We start from the raw sequence: 26,808 nt of genomic DNA, 5'->3' as shown, positions 1-26,808 counted from the left end.
TGGGGCTGGTGGCCACGGGTGCTATAAGAAAGCAGGCTGAACAAGCCATGGGCAGCAAGCCAGTAAGCAGCACTCCTCCATGGCCTCTGCATCAGCTCCTGCCTCCAGGTCCTTGCCTGGATTTCCTTCAGTAATGGACTGCAGGTATAAGCTGAGGCAAACCTTGTCTTCCCCAAGTTGTCTTAGTCTTAATGACAGCAATAGAAAGCAAACTAGGACACTCTTCCTTTGCTTCTGGCTTCCTTTCTTATTTACAAAATACAAATAAGAAAAGCAGACCTGAAGAGGTCTCAGCTACATGCAGCCATATTTTCGTGACAGAGACACTTTTTCCCATAGCTCTGGGACTAAGAGCAAAGATGAAAGGTTCTGTCACGCCCTTTCCTATGACAGCGATCTGTTTGTGTGTCCTTACGCCCACTGCCTCAGCCTCCTAGGTGCTCTTTAGAAAGACTCACCTGCTATGGTGAGGTCTGGCACAGACACTGAAGAGACTCACTGTTCCAGAACAGACAACACGGCAACAACAGAGTCCCCAGACTGCATCCACGTGGATGAACCTAAAATAACCAACTCTGTCACCATTCGCATGTCCACATGGGACAGCGACGTGAACCTAAAGCAAACTCCTCACTCCCGTGTTCCCAGTCGGTCTGTCAGATTTAGTTCAAATGAATGCTAGCATCGGCTATAAACACACTGCAATCTTTATGAGGATCTGTAGATGGGCTTTGTCCCAAGATTGAACGGCAGATACGAGATGTTTCCATTCTTTGTTGCTGGGGAAGTTTTGCTATGCTGAGGACTGAGTCCTGCATCCCCCAGGTTAGACAGGGCCTTTTTCCCGGAGGCCCCAATCTCTGGATGCTAGCGTTTTAAGAATTTCTCTCACATGCTTTTTTGAAATGCCCATACACCGTGGCATATGGGAGCCTCAATCAGTCTCTTGATTGAAGAATTCAGAATCTGCTCAGAGTCGACACCGCAGGGTCACTGTGGCAGCACAGTTCCACCCAGCAGATGTCAGGAGGAACAGCAGCATCTAGACTCCTTCTACTTGCTTTCGGGATCTCACGTGGATCCCACCCTGAGAGCTGCCTCCTCCAGGGGCATAGAAGCGGTGCCTTACAAAGCCCATGCTCACACTCATCAAGAGAGCTATTTCACACAGCCTGGAGAAGATGCCAGGGCTTTTCCCAGGTGAAGCCGGACTGCCAATGTTCAAGGAGAAATCCCCGCCGTATAGTAGCAAAAATAGCCACATCTGCCCGGAACAGTGCTATATTTTACCTTAGAACTAACTGAGCTTTGAAACCAGTTGTGCCTCTTCCTTTCAAGAGGCAGCAGGGAAACAGCGGGGCCCGCTTTGTAGATTGTCTCTAATGTTCTTGGGCATTTCCAGATATGAACACTCTTCTGGTTTCACATGACTGATGCGCAATGGCATCCCTGGGTTTTGTCTTTATCATTTGATTCTTTAAGAAACAAGTAAATAGGGCTGGGGCAGTGATTCGGGTGGCAAAGTGTTTGCCTTACAAGCTTGAGGACCCAAGTTCAATCCCCCCAGAACCCTTGGTTTAAAAGATATATATTAAAAAGCCAGCATGGTGTTGCATACTAGTAACCCAGTGCTAACGGAGAGGCAGAAGATCCTTAGCACTCACTGGACAGCCAATGTATCCGACTGATGGAATTAGTGAGGAACCCTGCCTCAAATGCAGTGTTACCAAGTGCCTGAGGACCAGCACCTGAGGTTGATCTCTGTCACGCACTGGTGCACACACACACACACACACACACACACACACACACACACACACACATACACACATACACACACACACACACACACACACCCCAAATACTATTTAATAAGTGCCTAGGCATGGTTTATTTTACTCAGGTTTCTGCTAAGGGATGCTTACCTCCTGTCAAAACATTCTCAAGCACAGAAAAGTTTCCAGACCCAAGTCCGTGAGACACACCTTCAAGTGCACACTCCTTACACAAGAGGCCCCACTGCAGGCCTGCAGCCCATCGCTGGGAAATGACTTACCATCCGTTCACATGATGTAACTGACCCCGGCTTCATTTCTCCCTAAGCAAAGCTTTGTTTTATCTCACAGAAGTGATATTTAAAAGTGGGTGACAGAAATAAAGTAATTAAAGTATACAGAATCTAAAAACCGCCCGATGATGTTCGCATCACGGGAAGACAGGAGTAAACTGCAAACCAAATGTGACAATGGGCACCTCTATCAAATAATTGATAAATATACAATCATCTTGCAAATTTCCCAGCCGTATCATTACCATCAGGATAGCACCAGAGGCTAAGTGTAGTGTCTCACACAGGGGGCTCTGAACTGTCTCACATCGGGGACTCTGAACTCCAAAGCAAACCAGGTGGGTCCGGACTAAACTTTGGCTTATGATAGAAAGAAACCACCTCTGAGGAAATGCATAGAGCCATCACTCTTCGACTGTGTTGGATTAAGCTCTCTCCGCCTAGTGTGAAAGCACCAGGAGGGGCTCAACAGCGCACTCCACAGAACAAACTAGCACCCTCGCTTGTGAACAAGGGCACTCTCACTTGTCAGTCATGAACAAGGAACATCCCTGGTCCTGCAGAGCCTCAAAGCTAAATTCTCAAAGCAAGCCCACTCAGTAGCTAATTCCTGAAAATGAGATGGACCCTCAGAGCTTGGGTTTGACCAGAAACCATCCTAAGTAAAAAGATTCAAATTTAAGCAAGGACATATTGTCAGTAAAATACAGAAAATCAATGAGGGACTTTTCTCCAAACTGGAAATATTTCATTTACATTACCAATGCAGAGTTTTATGATTGCCCAAGAGAAGTAGCATTAGTTGACAGAGATTTTGAGAAAAGAAATATATATTTTTAGTAACTTAAACTCTCATTGTGTCAGATAAAATAAATCCAAAGGATATGTTAGAAGAAAATCTGAAACCTGGTTACAAATTCTTGCTCAATACCATCATAAACCATTAGCAAGATTTTGCTATGTAGGGCCCGTTGTAATTCATTTCAACTAGCAGGAATATGTCCACCTGGAAATGAACCAGCTTTGCCTGATGTTTCAAAACTACACAGCAACCTACCTTCCAATCTGCACTATACCTGTGCTATTACAATGTGGCCACTCTTCAGTAGTTAAAGTGAAGGCATAAAATCCTAGATATCTATCCAAAAATCATGCTGTATTTCAGGATTACCTTCCCAAGGTGGTTCCCCACCTCTCTGAGCATGTCCACCTCTACTATTACCAAACATTGCTTCTAATGCTGTGTTTCTTAGGCAAATTATTTGCAGATCTTTTATCTTATGTAGCAATTTTTTAAAGATTTATTTATTTATTTATTTATTACGGTATTCTGCCTGCAGGTATGCCTGCACAGTGGAGGAGCGCACCAGATCTCTTTATAGATGTTTGTGAGTCACCATGTGGTTGCTGGGAATTGAACTCAGGACCTCTAGAAGAGCAGACAGTGTTCTTAATCACTGAGCCATCTCTCTAGCCCTCATAGCAATTTTTTTTTACTAGCCATATCAATAAAACTCTGAAATGAGAAGAAACTTGCAGCTTATTATTCTAGATACAACGCTTTTTTTCCTAGCTGCTTTTGAAAAAAAAAAAGTATTAACTGCTCCCTTGGCCCACAGTGGAGCGAAGAGATGAAAGTTTGACATCTGCCTGCATTTTGTGTCTGTAGTCTTTATTTTGGCTGAAGGCACAGAGCTGTCATTGTCCTTAGCCTTTCCTCTTGAGTCACCTTGGATTCCAGGAACTTCAAAACGTCCGAGGATAGACCACCCAGCAGATGAGGGTAATTACTTGCAGGAGAGGAGCCACACCCAGGAATGCCTCTGAGAACCAGCTTATCTCCCACTCCAGCAATAAAGGCATCTTTATTATTACTAATTTTAACTATGTGTATGGAGGGTCGTAGGGGCACATGCGTCCACAGAAGCCAGAGGCATCAGAACGGAACCTCGCGTTTCAGCCAAACTCAGATCCTCTGCAAGAGCATTACGCATCCTTCTCTACACCGAGGAAGGACTTCCTTGACCACCTTTCAGCATCAGAACGGAGAAAATGATCAACCGGACTCCGCCTTGCCTGGGGCCACTTAAGCATGCAGTTCTCTTGCCTAGGCTCCCGTTCTTTCCCTAAAGCATACAAGGGTAGCCTGAGGATGGGCTTGGGCTCAGTGGGCCCCTTAATTTGTTCCCTCTTACTGATGAGGTCACAATGAGTAAATCCTGCATATGGGGCGGGGCGGGGGAGCCTTTGGGGGCTGCTAGAGAAAGGATTTTGCTATAGAAAGTCTGTTTCAGATGTTATTTTAAATTTATAGATAAATTTGTATTTCAGTTCATATTGGAAAAATAAATTTCCTACCACCTCTATAACTTCTTCTCTGTAGAGAATGTCTAATATATCATTTTTATTTCTCATAAGCTTGCCAATTTTTCATCCTTTATCCCCATTCTGCTATATCTCTTTCCCTGCCCTTACACAAATTTGTAAAAATGCTTTGGCTCTCTTTTGCCGGCAGCTACTCTGCTTTACTGCTAGGGAAAAGGCATAAATAAGAGTAAAGCCATGGGGGTAGGGCTAGAACCATAGGATATTATTCAGTAATGCAGAGCGATGGGAAATGAAGCAATAAGCCCTCGGAGCTCCTGGAGTCAACACAACATTGAATCCGATTCAGTATATATTCGTCAAGCCCACTGTGAGCCTGGCATGGGGCAAGGGGAGAGGTGAGCTACCCACATGGGCGGGGCAGGGAGACCAAGTCCTCACTCAGTACGGAATTAATTACTGTTCTGGAAGGAGTTGGTAATTCGTGACCAAGGGAACCCTAACACTCTGGCAAAGCTCCGTTTCCTCTTCTGTTTGAATTTGCCCCTTCACTCCATGACACATGAGACATAACTTGCCTTCAAATTCCACTGAGCTCATTTTTTTTGGCAGATTTCCCACCCCTTCGTTGGGTCCACAGTCTACATCCCACCCTCCAGGACTCCCACTTCATTCACCTCCTCCCAGGGTTGTGAAGTGATTTCTTCCTACAACAGGTAAAGATCTGAATCAGGATCCTAAGCAGCAAAGAACAAAGAGCAGGTTGTGGGGTAGGGGTTAGGCAAGCTCCTGGACCAAGGAGAGGAAAGCACAGGAGGACCCTATCAATTGTACCCAACATCAGGTTCAGGCCCTCCCCGAAATTACAAAGGACTCTGTTTTTTGTGCGCCAAGTAAAAATGAAGGGAAACAAACACAGAAACCAAAAAGGTGCTGAGCAAGAGATGGCAGTGTCAGGGGCTAAGGAGACGGTTCAGCAGTTGCAGAGGATTGGAGTTTGGTTCCGGGCATCTGAGTCACGCAGGTTACGACTGCCTGTAACACCAGTGCCAGAGGAATCCAGCACCTCTGACCTCTGTGGTCACCTGCCTCATGTGCACAAACCCACCCCTGAAAACACACACACACATATAAATTTAAAATAATAAATCTAAGAAAAGGAGGAAGAGGAGGAGGAGGAGGGCCACAGTGATGACGGCTGTCTCACCTTCTTGCTGAAATAACTCTAGGTAGTCTCTAGTAGGAAGAACACTGACATCTAAGCCCCCTGGGTTGCTCTGAGAACAGTGAAAGGCACAGACTTTCTTCTGAGGGAGCATTGTCAGCAGTAGATAAAAGGCCCCTAATGTGTTATTTTTGTTATGCGTGAGACTTCATCAGATTGGGATGGAAGAGAAAGTGTGGTGAAATCTGACCATTTACCACACCTATTTCAAATGTCAGAGAATCCCCTGAGGGTGATAGAGCCTCCATGAAAACGTGCCTTAGCCTTCTGTGCAGTTAGCACTGGCACGGCTCCGCCCGTTTCCAAGGTCTTGTCAAGGATTCCTTTCCTTAAGATACCCAACAAGTTTTTGTTCTGTTTTGTTTTGATCCCTCTTTGATAGTTAACTTTTTTTTTTTTAGACAGGGTCTCTCTATGTAGCCCTAGCTACCTTAGAACTCTCTGTAAACTAACCTGGCCTTGAACTCAGAGAGATCCGCCTACCTCTGCCTCCCAAGTGCTGATGATTAAAGATGTGCACCTCCATGCCTGGTGATAGCTAACATTTAATTTATAGCTTAATTTAACAAAGCCCCACGTCCTAGCAAATAACTCATTGACAATCCACTGTTGATTTGGGTTTAATTGAATGAATGGATGGATGAATGAGTGAGTGAGTGAGTGAGTGAAAGGTCAAGGCAATGCAACAGTGTTTCGCACTGCTAGGAGGGATCATGCTATGGGGTGCTGGGGTCTCTTCACGGGCAGGAGGTCACCTCTAAGCACAGACCTTCTGAACCCCAGGGCTGCTACAGAATCAATGGACTGAGCTTTTGTGCTCACTCCACTGCCCATCTAGTCAGTGACAAGCAATGTTTCCGTTTGGGATGTGTGTTTAATTTGCAGACACACCACCACCACCAAAAAAAAAAAAAAAAAAAGAAAAAGACCAGCCAATTCCCCACTGTGATGTAATAGCATTAACATGCACACACTTCCCGGTCTTATTAGAGCAATTTTAATGTTTTACCAAGTGTACTGAGTCATCTACCTACTCAGCAAGGAGATGCAGAACTGCTGCCATGTCTATTTCGTCTTCTCCTCCCTGGCTGCCTAGTCTTAGTATTGTAGGTCTGTTAATCATCCAGCTACCCTGAGCTGTATCGGTCATTTGAGCTAACAAAGGTAGAGGTTAGTAAGATGTGAGAGTGAGAACCCAGACTCCCAGTATTACCTGATGGTCTCTGAACTTTCCCCCTCTCCTGATACCCATTAACGCATCTGCGCAAACAGTGCCAGGACCAGACCCTGCATCTGTAAACGGTACCTTCCATCATGACTGCAACCAATACAAAGACACACACACACACACCACAAACCACACACTACCACCACCACCACACAAACACACAATTTCTGCATACTTGATAAAAAAGAATAAAAAGATACTTATGTAAACATAACACTCACCTGGCATCCTAGTCGCCATGAATGGTTTGCCAAAGATCTCATACGCTGCCTTAAACATTCTTGTCTGCCTTTCCTCATTCCCACAAAAAGTCATGCTGTTCCCATGCTTCGAGGGGAACAGGGATTTGTTTAAACAAACAAACAAAAAAAACCCTATTTATTAAAACTATTAAATCAACCCAAGATGGTGTATTCTGTTTGTCTGGGAGCGAAATGTGCTCGTGCTTCTAGATGTGCATGCACTGGGTTAGCAGATGTACACGCTACACTAAGTAAGATGGAGGGCAGCTTGACATGGGATTCCTGGGAACACAGAAAACATGATAACCACAGTTCACTTCACACCAAGGAAAGAAGGTAAAGACTCATTTACTGTGTTATATGCATCCAGTTCTGAACCAGTCTCCACAAGTCTCCCTTACGCCCCACACACGCAGCTGACTCCTAACAGCACAATGAAAAGGGGCCCAGAATGAGGCTCAAGTCTTTCCTGAATAGCCCTTGAATGGAACAATCACTGGGGAAAGCATCCTGAATGTATTTCCTACCCCTGCAAGGATGTCTCCAGGGCCTCTGAAGGCAGGAAGTGCTAGCCCAATGAATCCTCTCCCCTGTTCCTATCTTCCTCCCCATTTAACAGGCGACCTGGTCACACCTTCAAATAGCAATCACACTTCTCAAATACAACAGTTGGTCATAAATATCAGGGTTGGTTTTCCTGCTCTGTCACTCACATAGATTCCTGACCCTCACTTGAGTCCTACCTTTGTAACAATTAAAGACCGCAAACAGAGCCCCAAATTAGGGAGTGCATGATCTGAGAGAGCAGTAGAAAACCAAGCTGGTGCCCCAGGCACCTCCCCCACCCCACCCCCCATGCTCACACACTGTGCCTCTTCTCCCATCAAATGAGTTTGGTCAAGGGGAAATGTGGTTAGTTTGTAACTTGGCTAATCAGAAAGATGATTTTTGTTTTTAAAGTGGAAAAAAAAAAAAGATGTCCTCTTCACACAGAGCAAAGATTATATCATGAGATGGTATGTTTCCTGATACGTGACCCCAAAGCTCCAAACAGTGAAAATGGAAGATATACACAAATATGGCTTGTCAGTCATTCTAGAAGTGACTCTCTTGGTCATCAAGAGGCACCCAAAGGCCTACAGATCAGAAGAGATGGGCAGCCACCATTTTCACTCCTACACTGATGCTCGCCTTTTGATTATAAGACGTTAGCATCTTCTGCTAGCGCTGGGGATCAAGCCTGTGCTCTGTGCTAAGAGCACAGGGTACCAATGACCTACATCCCTAGCTCCCCCCCACCCCCCCACACACACTTTCACTTCCTTGAAACAGCTAGTGTATTGGCTCCCAGGGAAAGAAGCTTAACAGCCATAGGAGCATGAATCAAAAAAGGAAAGGACAGCAATTCCCAAGCAGCTCTCTTGTGATTTCTCCATAATTGTTGGAAGTCATAATTTCTGAGTTAACCAGGTTCCCTAGCAACCAAAGGCTCATTTGAATTTTCTTACCCATCCTGATGCCCAGTCACCCTGTCAGCTGATTAAAATGCCAGTAAAAAAGTGAGGAGGAATAGAGGGGGGCTTGATATTCATCTATACCATCAAGCCAAAGTAAGAATTATCAGTCCTCTGCTTTTTAAAAACTGCTACACCAAAGGTAAAAGATCGGGGAACGTGTATAAATTGGAATGTGTAGGTCCTTCTAGGAAATAAGAGCCACCATAGGTGTTAACACTTGACAAGTAGGAGAGGGGCACAGGTGGGGTTTGCACCTAAGGAAGGTTTGAGAATTCAGTCTAGTCTTGGGGGCACAAACTGGGGAGGCGTCATATTTAAAAACAAGGAATCAGACACAGGGAAGGGTCTCCCACAGAATCAAATCTGCTCAACACCAATGAATCCACGCAAGTCGGAGGAGCAGGAAACAGCCGTTTCGCAGATCCACAGTGAAGCAAGCCCACAACTGCTGTTTAAAAACCTCCCTGAGATATTATGGCCTGTGCCCACGAGACTGAAGGATTTCCCTGTCTAAAAGTTGAGGAGGTAAAAACAGTCTTTCTGGGATGGATCTCCACCAAAGCAGAAAAGGGACGGAGGAGAAGCCAAAGTTCTCAACAGAGAGAAACAGAGAAGAAATTAGAACTTCCTAGAACAAAAACGATGAATGTGGACTTGGGGGCCAGATAAACCTGTGTTGGACAAGTTGTTTACCCTCTTGGGCACCAGTTTATTAATCTGCAGAAGGCAGGCCATGTCTCGTTTTCCTGCGGACTGCTTTTCAAGCTGCATGAGCTCCTGAGACACACCGTGTCTGGCATATAACATGTGCTTATTGAGAGTTTGCTTCAAAAAGTCACTCCCGGCAGGCACGGTTGGTGTGTGCCTATAATCCCAGCCTTTGGGATGTGGAGGCAGGAGGATTCCTAGTTCAAGGCCACACTCTGCTATGTGGTGAATTTGAGACCAGCCTGATGTACATGAGATCCTAACTAAGAAAAAAGGAAGGAAGGAAGGAAGGAAGGAAGGAAGGAAGGAAGGAAGAGGGGGAGGGAGGGAGAGAAGATCTGCTCTCACCCAGTAAAGTTTTAAGTGACCGTGATGATAATCTACATAAACAACACTTTGGCTTAGTATGGCAGGACTAACAAGCCTACATATATTGCGTCTGTGGATGGAACAGTAACCTGCGTGCAAATACTACCTGAGAAGATATCCTGCTGCTTGACACAGGTATCAATAAAAATTGTTTTCCTTTCAGTCTTTCATACAACTGAAAAGTTATTGGGTACGACCTAAGAAACGAGAAAACAAAAACAAAACAACCTGGCAGCCTTCACCGGCATACGGTTTACTTTGAGCTTTGCTTAGCCTCTGTCTAGATTTGGGCCACCACTGTTTGGATCCTCTATGCAACGAACTAACCAATAATGCATATAGATTTTTAAAGTATGAAAGCAAAAATGAGCATCTACATGCCCATCTCTGGGCCACGCGAGGACCCACAGAATTTCCCACATGCCCCTTCCCAAGCTCAACCTGCCTTCACAGTGCAGCAGCGACAGCCCTCTCACTCTACGGCCTTGCTTATCTGAATACAGTTTCCTACACACGAATCTCTCATTAAACAAAAAGGTGCTTTAGCTAAGCATCTTTGAACTTCACATAAATGGCGCCCTACCATATTGTTGTCCCATTTTTGCCTTCCCCCACCTCAGCCATTACAACTTCAAAAGCATGCAGGCTTGTGGGAAGAGAAAACAGCAGGCTACTACAGGGTGACTTACCAATGTGTAGGTTACTCTCACTACTATTTGTATGGATACAGAGCTGCCTTACTCCGTGTACTGTTGGCCATTTCAAGAGTGTTGCTATCATGAACGGCACTGCCCCAGGCACTCTTGTGCGTGTTTAAGAGTTTCTCAACGGGCAATCAGCCCAACTCATAATGCTGGAATGGCAAAGTGAAGTCCCTGCTCCCGCTCCAGCCTTGTTACACATTATAAGGAGACTCCATTCTGCTACCCTGATGGCTGATGGGATGACACTGCCCAGACCTCTTCTCAAAATCACTGCATCAATCTGATATCACCAGCACCAGAAGTGTGGCGCCTCTGTCCATCTGCCTAACACTTGACACTGACAGATCTGCCAAGCATGAGATGGTATTGCACCATGAATGATTTTAATATTAAAATATATTCTACATTCACTATGCTTAGACAGCAGGGTACTGGAGCATGAAGGGACACAGCTGAATTGAAGATGTAGAAATACAACTGATTACCTATGAAATTAATTGTATAATTGGAGCCTATTTAAATCAATGGGCAAACATGGATTTTTTTTTTCTTAAAGCAGGTTCTTGCAATACCCAGATAACCATATTGAAGGAAGAGGAAATTGGATCCAGTCTCCACACCATCCACTAAGATAAACTCATAGTGAAATGCTAATGACAAAAATCACACAATTACTAAAAGACAACACAGCTGAGTCTCTTCCATGCCTGGGCCTACAAAGGGCAGCAGCCAACCATACATGGTGACCTAGTGCTTGGGAACTGAGTACTGTTCTTTAGATTTACTCTTAAGTAAATGAAACTGACATTCAAACACTTGTACTCAATTCAGTCATAGGGAAACTCTCAGGTGCACATGGGACATTGTTATATGAAATTACTCTTTTTCAACTGCAAATCATGAGATCTAAATATTTACACTAAAAACTTAGTACAAAGCTGAGCTACGTTAAAAGTTAAAGCACAGAGATGAAAAGATGCACAGAGGTCAAGGCCACTTACTGCCGCCGCAGAGGTTCTAGGTCCAATCCCTAGCACTCACACAGTGGCTCACACCTGCCTGGAACTCCAGTGCCAGGGGTCTGATGCTCTCTGCTGGCCTCCTAGGGCTCCTGCATACATGGTGCACATAAACACACATGCACACATACATCCACAAAATATTTTTAACCTTTTAAGTTAAAGCATACATATATAGTCTTAAATTTTTTACTATGGGGCAAATATGATCAAAATACATTTACATATGTATGAAATACAATGAAACATATTATTTTTGAATAATATACACTAACAAAAATGGAAATATCAATAATTTTAAAATACTGATTACTAGCTGGGCCTCGTGGCATGCACCTTTAATCCTAGCCCTCAGGGTGGCAGAGGCAGGAAGATTGCTATGAGTTCAAGGCCAAACTGGACTAAAAATCGAGTCCAGGACATTCAAGGGTACAAAGAGAAACCTTGTCTCAAAAAAATAAATACATAAAAAAGGAAAGGGAAAAAAAACCCTGATTACTTATTAAGATAATATTTTGAGATAAAAGAAATATATTATTTTAATTACTCTCATCTACATATTTATCACAGCAACTAACAAATTACACGCATGGTTTATATTACATTATATTATACTATAAAGTATTTCTCTAAAGCCTGGAAGATAAGGGCAGTTTTTCCAAAATATGACTCAAAACCATGAAGCAATAAAAAAAAGACAAAACAAATCATTTATATAATGAATAGTGCAGTCGGTGAAAATGACAAATGATAAATTGAAAATATAACAATAAAGGGAAAAAATTAAGAGATGATTCATGGGGAGGGGCAGTTGATTTAGAATCAGGAGAAACAAAGAGGGCTGGGGTGAGGCTCAGCTGGGAGCGTGCTTGGCTACAACTCAGGAAGCCATGGATTTGACCGCTAGCTCCATATGCACCTGGGCATGACGGTGCAAGAGCTGATATCCCAGCATTTTTGGAGAGCAAAAGTTCAAGGTCATCCTTGCCTACGAAGACCCTGGGACACAACAGGCCTTGCCTCAAGATGAAGGCGGGTGATGAATTACGTGAGTACATTGTTGGAAGGGCCCTGCTGTTTGAGGTTGCAATCCTGTCTGCATAGCCATTCTGAGCTCAGTGTTAGGTGTAGGACTCCCTCTCGGCCTGACTCCATCTGGAGAGTGTCTTTAGACACAGCACACTTGATATATGGCCCTTGACACAGCTCCCTGCTAGCTCTCCTCTCCCTGTGCCTATAGGATAATTAGGTGCTGTGTTCCCACTCATATGATAGATGCACGCTGTCAAATGCAAAACCAGCATCCTTAAAGTGCCTGTTTTCCACCAATTATGAACACCTATCCTGGAAGGCCCTACCCACTCCCCAAGGGGAATACAGCCTTGGTTCTCCCTGATAGAGATGGACTAGTTCCTGGAGTGGTCCCTGGAGTGGTTCATCTCCATCTTGCTTATGACCTTCCGAGCCCTGCACCTCGTCTTCTGCTCCTCTTGCCTCAGTGGACTGGTGGAATCGGCCCCCCAGGGAAGAGGAGAGCCTCATGCATCACCATCTCTCACTATTTAGATAACACTAAACGGGAGTGTCCAGAAATATACAATTCATGTTCTAAAAACTTTTATTTACAAGCATAGTGTCACAACTGTTTAATCTTTAACCTGTGTCTGCTTTACAAAGTAAGTCTTACCAGAGGTCTAAGAAATAATACAGGCTTTGGCATGATCTGCCACTTCCGGGCATCCACTGGGGACCTTGCAGCATCTCTGAGGACAACAGGGAACTGTTGCATTGAGAAAAACTACACAGCATTTATCCTTTGACCTGGTGACTCTCCCTCTTAGAACCTATCGTAAAGATAAGCCTTCACATACTAACAAATGTCCACAAGGCTTTCCAGCGTAGCCCTATACACTCAAGTTTTTGTTTGATTGGCAGCTAAATCTCCATCAACAAAACAACCCACTCCCCACTACAATGGAAGTGCAACAGATGAGAAGCAGCCATCTATTCAAATGAATACTTCGGATACTTTAACAAAACAAAGGCACAGTTGTAAGATGTAATGAGAAAACTCCCAAGTGATCCCTCAAATACACTATTAAGTGCAAAAAGGAATGCACAGAACTACAGGATTCTACTGCTTTTCCTAAGGGAAAGAAAGGCAAAAGTTTGATTGCCTTAAATAAAATTATGTATAAATATGAACATATGCATATTAATTAGTATCTCCCGTCTGCATATATACACGTGTTTATAACCATATCTCAGTAGATACATCTATACATGTATACCTTCCTAATTCTGCCCACTGAGGAAAAAAGAGCAATAAGATCTGTAGGCAGCAAGCACCTTTAATATCTAGGCTGTGGTATCTAAATACCATTTATCATTAATGAAGATCTGAAGCACGAAAAATGCAACATAAATCTAAAATACCTTGTTAAACCATAAAGTAATGAATCAATCAATGTCTTTCTAGACTTGTCAAGCAGATTCAGAAACCAATTTAAAGACTCTCCCGCTGGGAGGGGGGCGGGGAATAGGATAAGCTTCAAAATAAATAACCATCTGGAGGATGAAGCAGGAAGATTTCCAATTGGAGGCCAGCCTGGGCTAAATGCAAGGCTCTGTCTAGAGGGGGCAAAAAAGTATAAAAATCAATAAATAATCACAGGGGGTTTAAATGAAAACTACACTAAAATCCATGTGTTTATAATGATATTTGCAAAAGCAATATGAGAAATCGCTCACTGGTCTCATTTGGAAGATACTAGAAAATCAACTCATTTTGAACACTGATTATATAATAAAGGGAAGGAAACCAATCATCAATTGTACCGAAAGACATACACCAAATGGCTGATACGTTTAATGAAAGAAAAATCCCAGCTAGCAAGTGCAGGTAGATTATCCTGATCTTATAACCTGTTCCGCAATGACAGTGACCCCCAGTGGCCTTTAAGGGCCTGGGATAATTCTATCATGGAAGAAACGGGTTGACCACAACAACAAAGCCCAATGTGTCGTCCACTGAGCCTGACTTACAGTCTCAGCACCTCACTTACTACCTACAAGACTTCAGTCAAGGCCCTTTCTCTTAACTCTTCCCCAAAGACGCAGGGTGTTTGTGACCACTCCTCTGAAGTAACAGGATGCGTACCAGTGTGCAGGGAAAACAGGAAAAAAGAGATTAAAAAGATTCAACCAAAAAAGTCACAGAATGCAGAAACCTCCCAAGAAACAGTCGTCTCTTCAGCAAATAAACTCTCGGTAAGAAAATGAGGAAGAAATGCAGACAAAAGAGGCCAGTCTATAAAAACAGATGCATCCCTCAGCTATGAACATCGTTTGGATTGTTTAAAAAGAAAAAAAGAAAGAGAAATTAAACACACACACACACACACACACACACACAATCAAGAGAATTTGCTCTTTTGATATCTGATATAAAAGAGTTATGTTTTTAAAATTTAGGCATGATAATAATATTGTGGTTATATTTTTTTTAAAAAGGCTCTTATCATTTAGAAATAGTAATCTAGTAGGTACAGACAAGATGATAACCATGTCTGTAATTATGGTTTAAAAAGAAACGCAGGTAAAGAGATCAGGCAGGGTAGAGGGCGGAGCCGTACAATGGGGTCAGAGAATCTGATTCTAATCCCAGCACCCACTAACTAGTTACCCACAAGACCCTGGTCAAGGTCCTACACATGCTGTGCCTCAGTTTTTCCTATGAATAAAGTAGAAGTAATTGTTGCAGCTAGCTATTGCAAGCACAGCACCTCAGAGCAGAGCAAATACTCAGTACAGGTTAGCTTCAATTAGTACCACTGTCAAGTGTTGCCGCGGCAAGTCACGATCACAAGCTAGAAGTGGAGGAAGCTGAACAGCAGCTGTTGAACCCAAAGCTACTGCATCCTTCCCACTATATTAGGATGTGTCACCCACCTCTACCTTTAGTCTCTCTGTAGACTCTCTGTAGACGGGCTTCCCTATTTATACTACAAATCATTAGTGACACCATTTCTCAGCCTCCACTTCTGGAAAGAGACAATTAGCCATCCTCTGTGATAATGTTGCAACTGTGTGGTTAGTCTTAATGGCTATTCGTATGCAGGATGTATTTTTATCCCCCTTGTAAATCAATACACACACTCATAAATTCACAATGATTAAACATTGTGCTGTTTCATACTCCTTCCAAAAATATAGCCCAAATGCATTACCACTTCATCGGGTGCCGGCGTAAGTTGTTGAGAGTTTGAGCACACAAACTACCCGTGATAGAACTTCTAGCTTTGCATGAAGCACACCTTAGCATAACAATGGCAAGTTGCCAGTGGTTTGGTTTGGTTATGATTCTTGAAGAGTGAGGAAATATTTATATTCCTCAATGAAGTAGATAGTCCCAGCTCTCTTATTTTAATAAGAGACGTCCTAAATCCTGAGTAACGTTTATCAGAATTATTTTGCTTCTTCATGCAAGAATGCTGACGAAACACCACTGCCCCATCCTTTCTCCTCTTACAGACACCTCTTTCACCTAGCCAGCTTGCCTCTTTGAGACACTCCATTTTGGAATTTTCTCCTCTGTGCTTTTCTACCACACATCTTGAAGGCTGGAGTCTCCCAGAACTCGGTGTTCTGTTTTCTCCTCTATACCTTCCCAGGGGCATCTCATACTAAACTAAACAGCACCTACCACATTTCATTCATTCATTATTTATTCATTCATTCATTCATTCATTCATTCATCCATGCACATAGCCAACGCAACACACATGCATTGTCACCACGCCCACCCCCCCCCCACCCCCCGTGTATGATAGGATTCCTTTTAATAGGGAAGGATCAAAGATACTTGTGTATTTTACCCTGGGTTAGGGTGTAGTATTAACGTTAATCCAAAAATCACAAACGTGAACACACAGTTGCAACACTGCGATGACATACAAGGAGGAGTCGCATGGTACAGTAAGAAAGCAGGATAAAGGGGTTTAACCTTGCTGTGGAAATTGCAAAATGACTCCCTAAGAAATGATGACTGAGCTGAGATCAAACCTGTAATTCTAACCCAACCTCCTGTTCTGCAAGGCGTCCCAGAACCTCAGCTAGCTAGGAGAACAGACATCCTAAAATGCAGTATATTTTAACTGACTCGGTAACTTTTTCCGCTCAGTGCTTGAATATTCATCTCAGTGAGCATGATAGATTCAAAAAAATATGAGTACTTGTCCTTCAACTTCTTTCTTTTCTTTTCTTTTTTTTTTTCCCCTAGTTTTACTGGTTTCTTCCAATTCTGGTTTGTTTTTTGTTTTTGTTTTTTAATGCTTGCCCTATCTACCTCTTTGCGCAGGCTTAGGCATTAACTTAGCTCTCAGCATCCCTGACTAGGCTGCCTCACTTGTTCTTTGTCCCTTTAGTCTCTTCTCTACCCATCAAGAACAGAATGCAAAAGCATGTGTCTTCTCTGTTGCGGTGACCTCCACTGCTTAGATAGATGTTGGGTAAAGGTCCAAACTCTACAGCAAACTACACAGTTCATCAGCCTCATCTTCCAGTCCTCCATCTGCTGGGAAAAAAGGAGCCACAAAGAACCACATCTACCACATCCACATCACAGAGCTTCCTCTGCCTACAGTGGCCTGATTCATTGCCCCTCCGTCCTCCCCATCCCCCCACCCCTGCTGCTGCCAGACCTGCTTGTCCCAAAATGCCGGTCTAAGAGTCCATGAATGAGTAGGGTGAGAAAAATTAAAACTTATCAAACCGTAATTAACTGTCCACCTGAGGCCGTCTGAGGGGTGACAGAGCACTTTGTTAGCAGTGTTGGGCAGGTGGAGCGAACCAAGACTGTTCCCAGGGAAAATGGGTGCCCTGTGGGCCTATCTCCCAGGCTTTCTTATCTCAGCTCCCAAAGCACCTTTGTGTATTCACCAGGGATCACGTGTTCACACGACAATTCCCCCAGGGCTTGCCTGAGAACTACACAAAGCCAGGGCCAGGGGCCTCTTGATCTCTGTATTTCCAGCATCTCTTCCCCCCAACCCACTCCGCCCCCCTTTCCCCGTGCCAGGCACAGGGATGACACAGAGCATCACCCACAAAAGCAAATGTTTGCCCAATAAATTATTGGAGCAGATAAGACAGATGAGTGCCTTCACCTTGGCCAACAACAACACTATCTTTCCCAGTCCAGACTAGACTTCCTCATTTAGTTAAAGAGAATTTTAAATAGGAATGCCATTTTCTTAAAAAAAAAAAAATCCAAGCTTCAAATCAATTACTAGCTGTCAATCAACCAATAACTATTTACACAACACAATCAATTCTTCTGGTTGAGTGGGCAGGACAGAAGAGCATCTATTTACCTAGGACCAAGAAATATATGAATGATGGGTTGGCGGGGGAGGGAGGGGCTATAGCTCAGACTCGAGAAAGGGCTTCTTCAGTCTCAGGAGAAACAGTGAGAGGAAGGCCATCAAGAGGCCGGCCTGAGGAAGCCACAAAGGGTAAGCAGGTTTGTTTTGGAAGACCTGTCTCAGAGAGTCCTAGGTCCCCAACACAGAAAACAGAACATGTGAGTTTTCGGCAGATGTTATGGCAGCTCACAGAGCCTTCTAGATTGTGAAATCCTCCATCCGAGGACCTGGGGTGGATATATGATGCTTAGTCCCCCCTCCCTTTTTTTTAAAAGGTTTTTCGAGACAGGCTTTCTCTGTGTTAACATCCCTGGATGCCCTAGACTCGCTTTGTAGACCTGGCTTGCCTCGAACTCACAGAGAGCCATCTGCCTCTGCCTCCCAGGCGTGAGCCGCCTCGCCATCAGGCTTGTTTATTCCCTTATAACTCTCTAATGCTAGGAACTGTCACGTGACCATCAGAGGAAACTTGCTTTTGGCTGAGCTTGCAGACAGAACCGAAGTCAACTCCTGACATACAGGACTCATCTCTGCGTCACTTTACTCTACCCAGGGCCTTCGAGTCTTCTCATGAGAAGCCGTGTGAATCCAAGGCCTCTGCCACACTGAAGACAAGGAACGCACTCCTCCTCCTCCTCCTCCATACCGGAGTTCAAGGAGACGCTGTCAGGAGCGTCTGTGGTGCACTCAGTGCCTCTCAGGCTGTTATGAGACCCACTTCACCTACCACTTCCCTCTCTGAAAAGAAAAAAAAAAAAAAGCCCCATATTCCAGGGGAAACAATGCACGGCTCGGGCAGGAAAAGCCATAAGTCACCAAGTGAAGTGGAATATGTGTCCGATGACGTGAACTCAAACTACTGCGATATCTGCCACCTTCAGTCAGCTAAGTCAGAGAGCCATGGCTGCTGCACGCTCACTCAAACCCTTGGCCTCCCTGCTGCACTGCAGAAGGGCTGGCTCACTGCACTTCTCAAGTTGTGAAAAGGCCAGTCCCACATTAACAGGCTTATGCGGTTTTTTGCTTTTTTTTTTCCTCCTCTCCCCCCTGGAGCTGAGAATCAAACCTAGGACCTCAGATTGTGTCCTCCCACTGAGCTGTATTGTATTACATCTGCCAGGTGGCTGTTTCAGAGCTGTATTACATCTACCACGTGGCTGTTTCACCAATCTTCCTGAAAAGGTCAGCACAGACCACAGACCTAGAGGTGAAATTGACTATGTAAGGTTTTTGCTACAGAGACCTTTGCTTGGCATAAGTGTGTCCCAAGACTCACTGTAAACTGTAAAATCATCAAAAAAAAAAAATGGGGGGAGGGGAGCACTTCACGTTATAGTTATTTAACTAAAGGAGAAGAAAAGATAAAGACGTGAAATGAAACCACTTCTACTTGTGATTAGCAAGGAGAATCCGGTGGTGTAATAAAGCCTTTGAGTGGGGCTATTATGGAAAGCTCTGAAACGCTTTCCAAGATTTGTGGATCAAATTTTTTTTAAAATAACAATCGTCGTCGGCAGGATATTCCCCTTCGCTACTCCCCAGCAGAGGATGGAGTCCTCAAGTGAGGCAAAGAAGCGCAATGCTCCAAGTCATATTAGTAAATGGCCCGGGAGCCTTTCGAGGTCGACAACACAGCACTGTGGAGCCCAAAGTGAAACCCAGGGTTGGAAGCCCCCTGACTTCCACCCCTCTAACCCCATCCATCCCACGAGGTCTGAAGTTGTGTGACTATCAACTCACAAATGCTGTAAACACATCAGTTGAGATGGCGGGAGGCTGTGAAACAGGCCAAGGCAGGTATGTGCTGGAAGATCTAAGGCCTGATTGGGAGGGGGGGGAGTGTGGGGGGGGGGGAGAAGGTAGGAGGAATGAGGCGTAGGGCAAAGCAAAGCAGGACTCAGGCAGAGGCGCCCTGAGGGCAGAGTCTGGCTGGAAGCAGGAAGTCTGCAGTAGGACGTCAGGTGAGAGGAACAGGGGGTAAGTGGCTCCTGGGAGGTGGTTAAGATGTGTACCAGGGCAGCCCAGTCTCAAAGGAACCTCAGGTGTTGCAGGTGAAAATACAGTGGTGGGAGGAGAAGCCAGAGGGGCTGTGGGTGGACATCTATGGGACAGAAGAGCACGGAAAAGCTCCAGGAAGGATAGGAAACTCCAAGGGATATTTGGCAGAGGAACTGGAGGAAGGTAAGGCCAGCCCAAGAGAACAGATTTCTGAGAGAGCCACAGGATGCCGGGAGGGAGCCTGAGTGAGCTCATTGCACTGGGCAGGGCTCCACATTGCTTTTTCCCAGGTTATTTTAGAGGAAGCAGCTGTGAACCTAATAAACTGGGAGTTGGGAGTGCTAGAGCTCTCCCAGGACCTCACCACCAGGACAGACGCCAACACGGAAAGCCCTGACTGCTACCACTAAGGTTGAATGTCCAAGAAGACAAATATAAACAAACACAAAAAAAACGTGAGACGGTGAGGAAGAGGTATAGACGTTAGCTGAGCTCCTCAGACAAATGAGATGGAGTGACAGGAGGGAAGGATTCATCAGCTATGGAAACCATGGCTACTCCAAATTAAGATGACCCTAACTCAGAGTCGAGGTTAGCTAAAAGAGCATCCCGATTGCCATGTTTACGTCCCTGACAAATGTTTCAAAAACTCCACCCCGAGGCATGATACACAGCTCTTAATAAACTATCGCGCAGGTTTATTAAAAAAAGAAACTATGTCTGCATCTAATGTATTTCTCCAAGGTCTTAAACACATTACAGACCTTAACTAATTAAGTTAATTCCTTCAGTTTGATCGCTATTTGAGTGACTTCCAAGTGCAAAGTAGTATGCCCTGCCAGCTGCCATGGGGGGTTCTGAGATGAGCAAGGCAGCCCTGCCTTCCAGGAGCATGATCAGTAGCTTGAAATCAGACTGGGAAAGTGGTCTCCTCTCCCGGGGAACAGAGCAACTTACAATGGAGGAAATACAGTTTTCCTGCTACACGTTTGTAGGAAAGTGAGAGATCGTATTAATACCTGGCAACTGCAGACACTGCCGTGCATTCATCGCTGTGTTTATCCTAGCCTGGTTTACCCCCAAGCACTCCTGTCATAATTGCATAACCGCAGCATGTCATGTTGTTTCTTATTGCAACTGTAACTTGTAAAATTAAACTTCAGAACTGAGACAGGCTAAGTAACTGCCTGCCTTAAAAATATGTATATGTATAATTTACACACCACTCCAGATAAGCTCTTGAGTTATGAGCCTAAAAGTCAAAACTGTCACTATCTTTTAAAATGCAGTTTTACTATTGCAGTTCTTCCAGCACAAAAGACCTATCCTCCCTCCGTGTGTGTGTGTGTGTGTGTGTGTGTGTGTGTGTGTGTGTGTGTGTGTGTTTTCTAAGCAGTACTTTGCACTGTCTGTTGCAATCTACTTTTCAGGGTTTTATCTAGAACCTATCTAAATACAATTTACTTCTCTCACACTATGGAGTAAAGCTCAAAGAAGAACCATGAAATAGGTAAAATGCACATATTTGCTTAAAAAACATATTAGTAACATAAAATGATTTCTCCTTGAGTCAGTGACATGGCTCATTGCATAAGTGTGCCAGGTACCAAGCCTGACAACCTGAGTTTGACCCCTAGGGCCCACATGGTGGAGGAAGAAAACCAACTTCTGAAAGCTGCCCTGTGCACACACATGTACGTGTGTTCACATATACATGAACAGACAATAAGTAAAAAGGTTATTAAAATACTTCTACATCCTAAAGCAGAGAAGGATGAGAGAAACTTCTGAACACCGTGTGGGGTCTTCATACCTGTACCATCTCCCATAACCCTCTACTCCCTTTAGGGCAGAGTCCGCCCTATAATCATTTCCAAAATAGTATTTTTGAAGAGATGTACTTTTTCATGAAACTAAGTCTCACCCCTCCATTACTAGAGTGAACCCTTATTTACCAGATAGATGTCTGGGTTGCTTTACATAGTCAATATGTTTCTGAAAAGTTAAGAGGCAAATCAACTTTTATGTAAAAACCATTTTCACGTAAAAGTGCGTTGTAAGAGCAGCTGTGCCAAGCCTCGCCTCTGGTTGCCAATGGGCAGTGTGCCGCTGTGAGGGCTGGCTGGCACACCCCGTTCCTTCCCCGGCACTGCCTCAACCACACAGCTCTGAGGAGTTGAGGTGTCATAAGTTTAGCCATGAGGAGATCCAGAGTTAAACAGTTTAAACCACCACCCACAGCCTGAGACATCAGCGACACAGCAGGAGGAAAAATACATTCGTGACACACAAGGCGACACCACGCCCCCTTCATGCTCAACTCTAACAAGCTGAAGGAAAGCAAGGCATTGTATTATAAGACAATGCCAGCTGAACATTTTCTGTTAACTCCTATTTTTCTTCCACAGCGTCCAGCCAGGATTACCATCATAGTCTCTCCTTGGAGCTATCCTCAAAGTAGGGCTAGAAGAAAACCTTGAAGGACGCAAAAAGCCCATGAGCTTTGTATTTAAAGTTGCCTGCCACAAAAGGTGTTTGTATGGCTACCAGTCACATAGATGAGTTCACAGGAAGCCCGTGGTAATTGGCACACTTAGGTTCCTCTGTATAAATGTCTCCTGCATCTCTCTGACATAAGGGAAGCTCAGGGACACTTAGCTTTTGACATCTTCTCTGATAAAGAACATGCAATAGATGTGGCCAAACAAGAGCCAAGAGCAAGGCACTCAGACACAACACTGAGCAAAGCTTGCGCAATGCCAAATCCAACGCAATGCTAACACACCTACAGCCTGGACATAGTACAAGGTGTGAACCATCTTCATCCTTGGTATCGTGTTTGAATCAGTCACAATAGACAGGCCCAATGAATGGGGAAGTTCTTCATTCATATCTGTGAGTCTTCAAGAGACTCTAGTCTCAAAGAGAGAGAGAGACAGAGACAGAGAGAGAACGCAAACACATCTGAAGGATAGAGGACAAGCTCACGTGTCATCTTCAGGAACTTTGTCCACCTCCTTTGAGATGGGATCTCATCAAAAGACTACATACATACATACATACATACATACATACATACATACATACACACATACATTCGCACTATCAGCTCCCAGAAATCCTTACAAAATGATTAAGGGAGGTAGGCCGGGGAAGAGGTAAATTACTAGCCAAGAAAACAAAATTATCAGGTTTTTTCAACATGGAGTAAAAACTTTTAACTCTGAAAAAGGAAGCAGCTAAGAGCACAGGGATCCTTCTAGAATGAACTTTTTCCTGTTGGACATCGCACATCCTCTCTACCACCCAATCAAGAGGGCAAGTAGGGTGTATATCCCAAAATTAGATGGGGTATGCGTTGAGACAAATGAGACAAGAAGTAAAGGACGGGGGCACCTCGTCCCTCCTGAAACACTCTCCCATCTAAGGGGTCCAGAGCTCCCTTCTTTGTTTGTTTCCTAGCAGGTCCGGTGCTCTGAACCTGGTGTGCACAGTACCAAACATTGGAGGGATTACATTTCAACCCGCATTTCTGATCTCAGAAGCGCTAGCTCCAGCAACAGTGTCTAACGCCTTTAAATACGCTGGTTTGTTCTACCCCACAGACCCTTCCTACCTTGTTATCAAAACAAAAACAGATGACGGGAGTCCAGATTAATTTTCAAGCCCCCAACACAGCACATACTCAGGTATCACCCAGCTCCAGAAGTATGAAAGAGGGTAGAACCCTCATCCCAAATTCTGTGCCTTGGGCTTAACAGACCCCTCCTTAAACATCACCCAAGCTCCCCTCATGGGAGCTGAAGTAGTCTGAGCCCACCCTGCCCATGTTTGTTTCATCCTGGTTCGTCCCAATTCTACCAAACTCAAAGGTTATTCCCATTAGATAGAAACTGAACGCCATCGGCTGGAATTGGAAAGTGCTCCTTATAACCATTTGTGCAATGAGCTTGTCAGTTTCCCGTGCGTCTAAAGAGGAAAAAAAAAGTACTGCAGGCAATCTGTGGCCAACCGGCCCCCTCCCAGTGTCTGAGTCAGTGTACAGCGTCTTCAGTGAGGTCCTGGTTATTCAGGGTGTATCACTTTCAGAGCTGCTCAGCAACTGAACTTATGGCCGTCTTCCAGCCACACAGAGCATAAGCTCTATTTTAAAACACGTTTCCTAACTCGCATGCGATGAAGGTATCTCATAGGTTGTCAACTTCCCACTGGAAACAAATCACTTCCCTCTCAAACTGTGCTTGCTATCTCTCAAGATTAATGCGTGTTCGGGTGTGTGTATTTTTATCTCTGGCTGTGCAACTCTATAAGCAAAGAAAGGCACCCCCAAATGTTATCAGCATGCCTGAGCCATTCAGGGCCTTCACAAGAGGAATGAATGGGCGATGAAAGCCCTTCAGCCTAGGAACTTCTCCCACACACTCATTAAACTGGGGTATAAAAAAAAATAGCTCTGGAGGGAGGGGGCAGGGTGGCTGACGGGGAAGGACATTAGGCAGCCCAGCAAAGGCAGCCCAGGCGCCGCGGCACTTCTTGAACTGCCTGCAGAGGGAAAAGAAATCTGCTCATGTAATATAACCAAGCACCCTCGGGCTGCCGCGCAAGGGCACGAATAATAAACACACCGGGGAAGGCAAACAGATGTACAGAAAACAAGCCACCCCGAAAGGTCAAAACTTCAGAAATCCCGGGAATCACATCACCCACATAAACGTGTGCATCAGTGGAAGCCAGAGAAGGGACTTGGAGACTTAGCAAAAGATTCTAAATTTGGGTGGGTTTTCCCCCACCACCACCTCTCCCAGCTCCTGCTTGCAAAGTAACAGTGGCTACAAGCAAAGCTAGAGAAGAGCAGGAAGGCTGAGGGCGGCACGGGGCGCGGGTGGAAAGGGAGGGGTGTCTCACACCAGCCACCCAGGCCTCTATGTGACGAAAGTCGTCAGCAGCCCTAACCGCATCCCAACCCCTCCACCCCGTAAGCAGTCCCCCCCCCTACACCTTCCGCGCAGCTCCCCGAGCTTTGCTCCGGTCCCTGGCAGCAAGCAGCCCCAGCAGACCCGCAGCAGCAGCAGCAGCCCAGCACCAGCAGAGCGCCGGCAGCACTGGGATCGCGGCTCCCATCCCTTCGGCAGACACCCGCAGGCCTCCCTCCTCGCCCACCGGGGATACCCAGCGCGCCGCCGGTGGCTCCCGCTTACCTTGGGCGCTCGCGGGGGGGGGCTGAAGGTGGCAAGCCCCCCGCCCCCCGCCCCTGGCCTCCTCGCCTGCTCTCTTCCTCCCTCCTCCACGTCCTCCTCCTCCCTACAGTGTGGCCAGGGCTCCCCCTCCTCCCAGCCGCCTGGAGTAAAAGCAGAAAACCCCGGAGCCGGGCCCGCGTGCGTGCGTGCAGGAAGGCGGCGCGCGGCCAGCTCTCCAGTCACTGAGCGCGGTCCGCGGCTCGCAACTAAAGTGTGAAAGAAGCGGTGGCCGTGGCGGCCGCGCCACGGAACGGCCCCCCGGGAGTGGGCAGGGAGCGAGCGGGAGCTGGCAGACTCCGAGCGAGGAGGGAGGGGACCTCCGCGCCCAGTCGCTCATTCGAGGGGCGGGGGCAGCCAGACACTCCCCCGCCGCCCGTCCCCTCCCCTGCCCGGCTCCCGCGCGCGTCCGGCTCTCCTCCCCCAGGGCGGGGCCTGCGGAGGCCGCCGGGCGCGGCGCTCCGGGAAGACGGGCTGGGCAGCGGGACTGCGGGGAGGGAGGAGGGTAGGCGAGCTTGTGTGTGTCTGTCTGCCTGCGTGTGTGTGTGTGTGTGTGGTTTGTGTGTGTGTGGAGCGAGCTTAGTGTGTGAATGCACACGCGTGCTGCAGGGAGGGCGAGCTCTGTGTGCATGAACGCTGCAGGAAGAGCTGACTGTGTGTCTGTGTGGCGAGTGTGGGCGCAACCGGAGTGTGGTGTGTGTGTGTGTGTGTGTGTGTGTGTGTGTGTGTGTGTGTGTGTGTGTGTGTGTGTGTGTGTGTGTATGTTGCACGGAAGGCGAGGTGTGTCTGTGTGTATGTGCCTGTGTGATTTGGCGCGCACCGGTGCAGGCGGGAGGGAGGACAGACAGATAGAAAGGCTGTATCTTGTCTGGCGTGGGTGCAAACCGGGGCTTCACAGGATTGAGGCGGGGAGGGGAGACGTCTGTCTTGCAGATCGAAAGACCTAAGCCCAGGAGAGAGGCTGACTAGGGAAGGCTTGCACCACCTCGCCCTACCCCTCCCAGGCTGGGCAGGGCCGGCTGCAGCCTAGGCCCCGAGGCCTGCCTCTGAGCATCTCCACCTTGCCTCGGAGCTAACTGCAGTGCCTACAAGCTGACTGAAGGAAGAAGCGTCTGCGACTTAGTAAAAGCCAAAAACTGCTGGGGGAGATATGCGGACGCCTTGCTCTGCTTTCTCCACCCTCTAGATCCTCTTAGAACCGAAGGGGCGAAGGGGCGAGGACAGGCCAGCTGAGAAATTGACAAGGGACCTAGAAAGATTGATCCCCCCCCCTCCGCTAGCGGGCCAGTTCTTTGTGGACCCTCATGGGTCAACCAATTTCCTTCCCTTAGGAAAGGGGTGTTTTTCTCCCCATCCCAGGCACACTGGGCATTTCGTGTGCACACTGAATTGATCTTTCTACACTGATAGGCTTTGCAGATCTTTTGTGCAGCTTCCCCGCGCTTCACTGCCCCTTCATTGCCTTAGACACTGTGAGGAATGCCAGGCCCCCAGAGCGAGGACACCCAAGAAAACAATGGGGGTAAAAGATCCTCCCCAGACCTCACCAGTTACACACACAACCCAATCACTTCCCACTTTGGGCCAGGATGAAGTTGGAAGGCGGAAAAAGACACAGCTGTGACAGTGACAGGACACTTAATTGAAAAGCAAATTCATAATTCGGCTTAATGAAATGAGCTAAAAACCCACCCATTAGTATCTGGAAAGCCGGCCTCTTTCAAATTCAATTCCCTTTCCATCTCT

At 46.0% G+C, this 26,808-nt stretch overlaps 1 protein-coding gene across 1 annotated transcript in view; it reads right to left on the bottom strand.

The window, feature by feature from the left end:
- LOC311585860 (uncharacterized protein C1orf21) overlaps positions 1-25,397 on the bottom strand; it is a 208,108-nt gene extending 182,711 nt beyond the window's left edge. The window contains exon 1 of the mRNA XM_084761500.1: positions 25,027-25,397. The gene's annotated coding sequence lies outside the window, so the exon portion shown is untranslated. The remainder of the gene's footprint in view (positions 1-25,026) is intronic.
- Between the last annotated feature and the right edge of the window lie 1,411 nt (positions 25,398-26,808).

The sequence above is a fragment of the Acomys minous genome (genome assembly GCF_964271855.1).
Source record: "Acomys minous genome assembly, chromosome: 1".
NCBI classification, from domain to species: Eukaryota; Metazoa; Chordata; class Mammalia; order Rodentia; family Muridae; genus Acomys; species Acomys minous.
The sequence above is the reverse complement of the archived record's forward strand: the minus strand, read 5'-3'. Positions and strand labels throughout refer to the sequence as shown.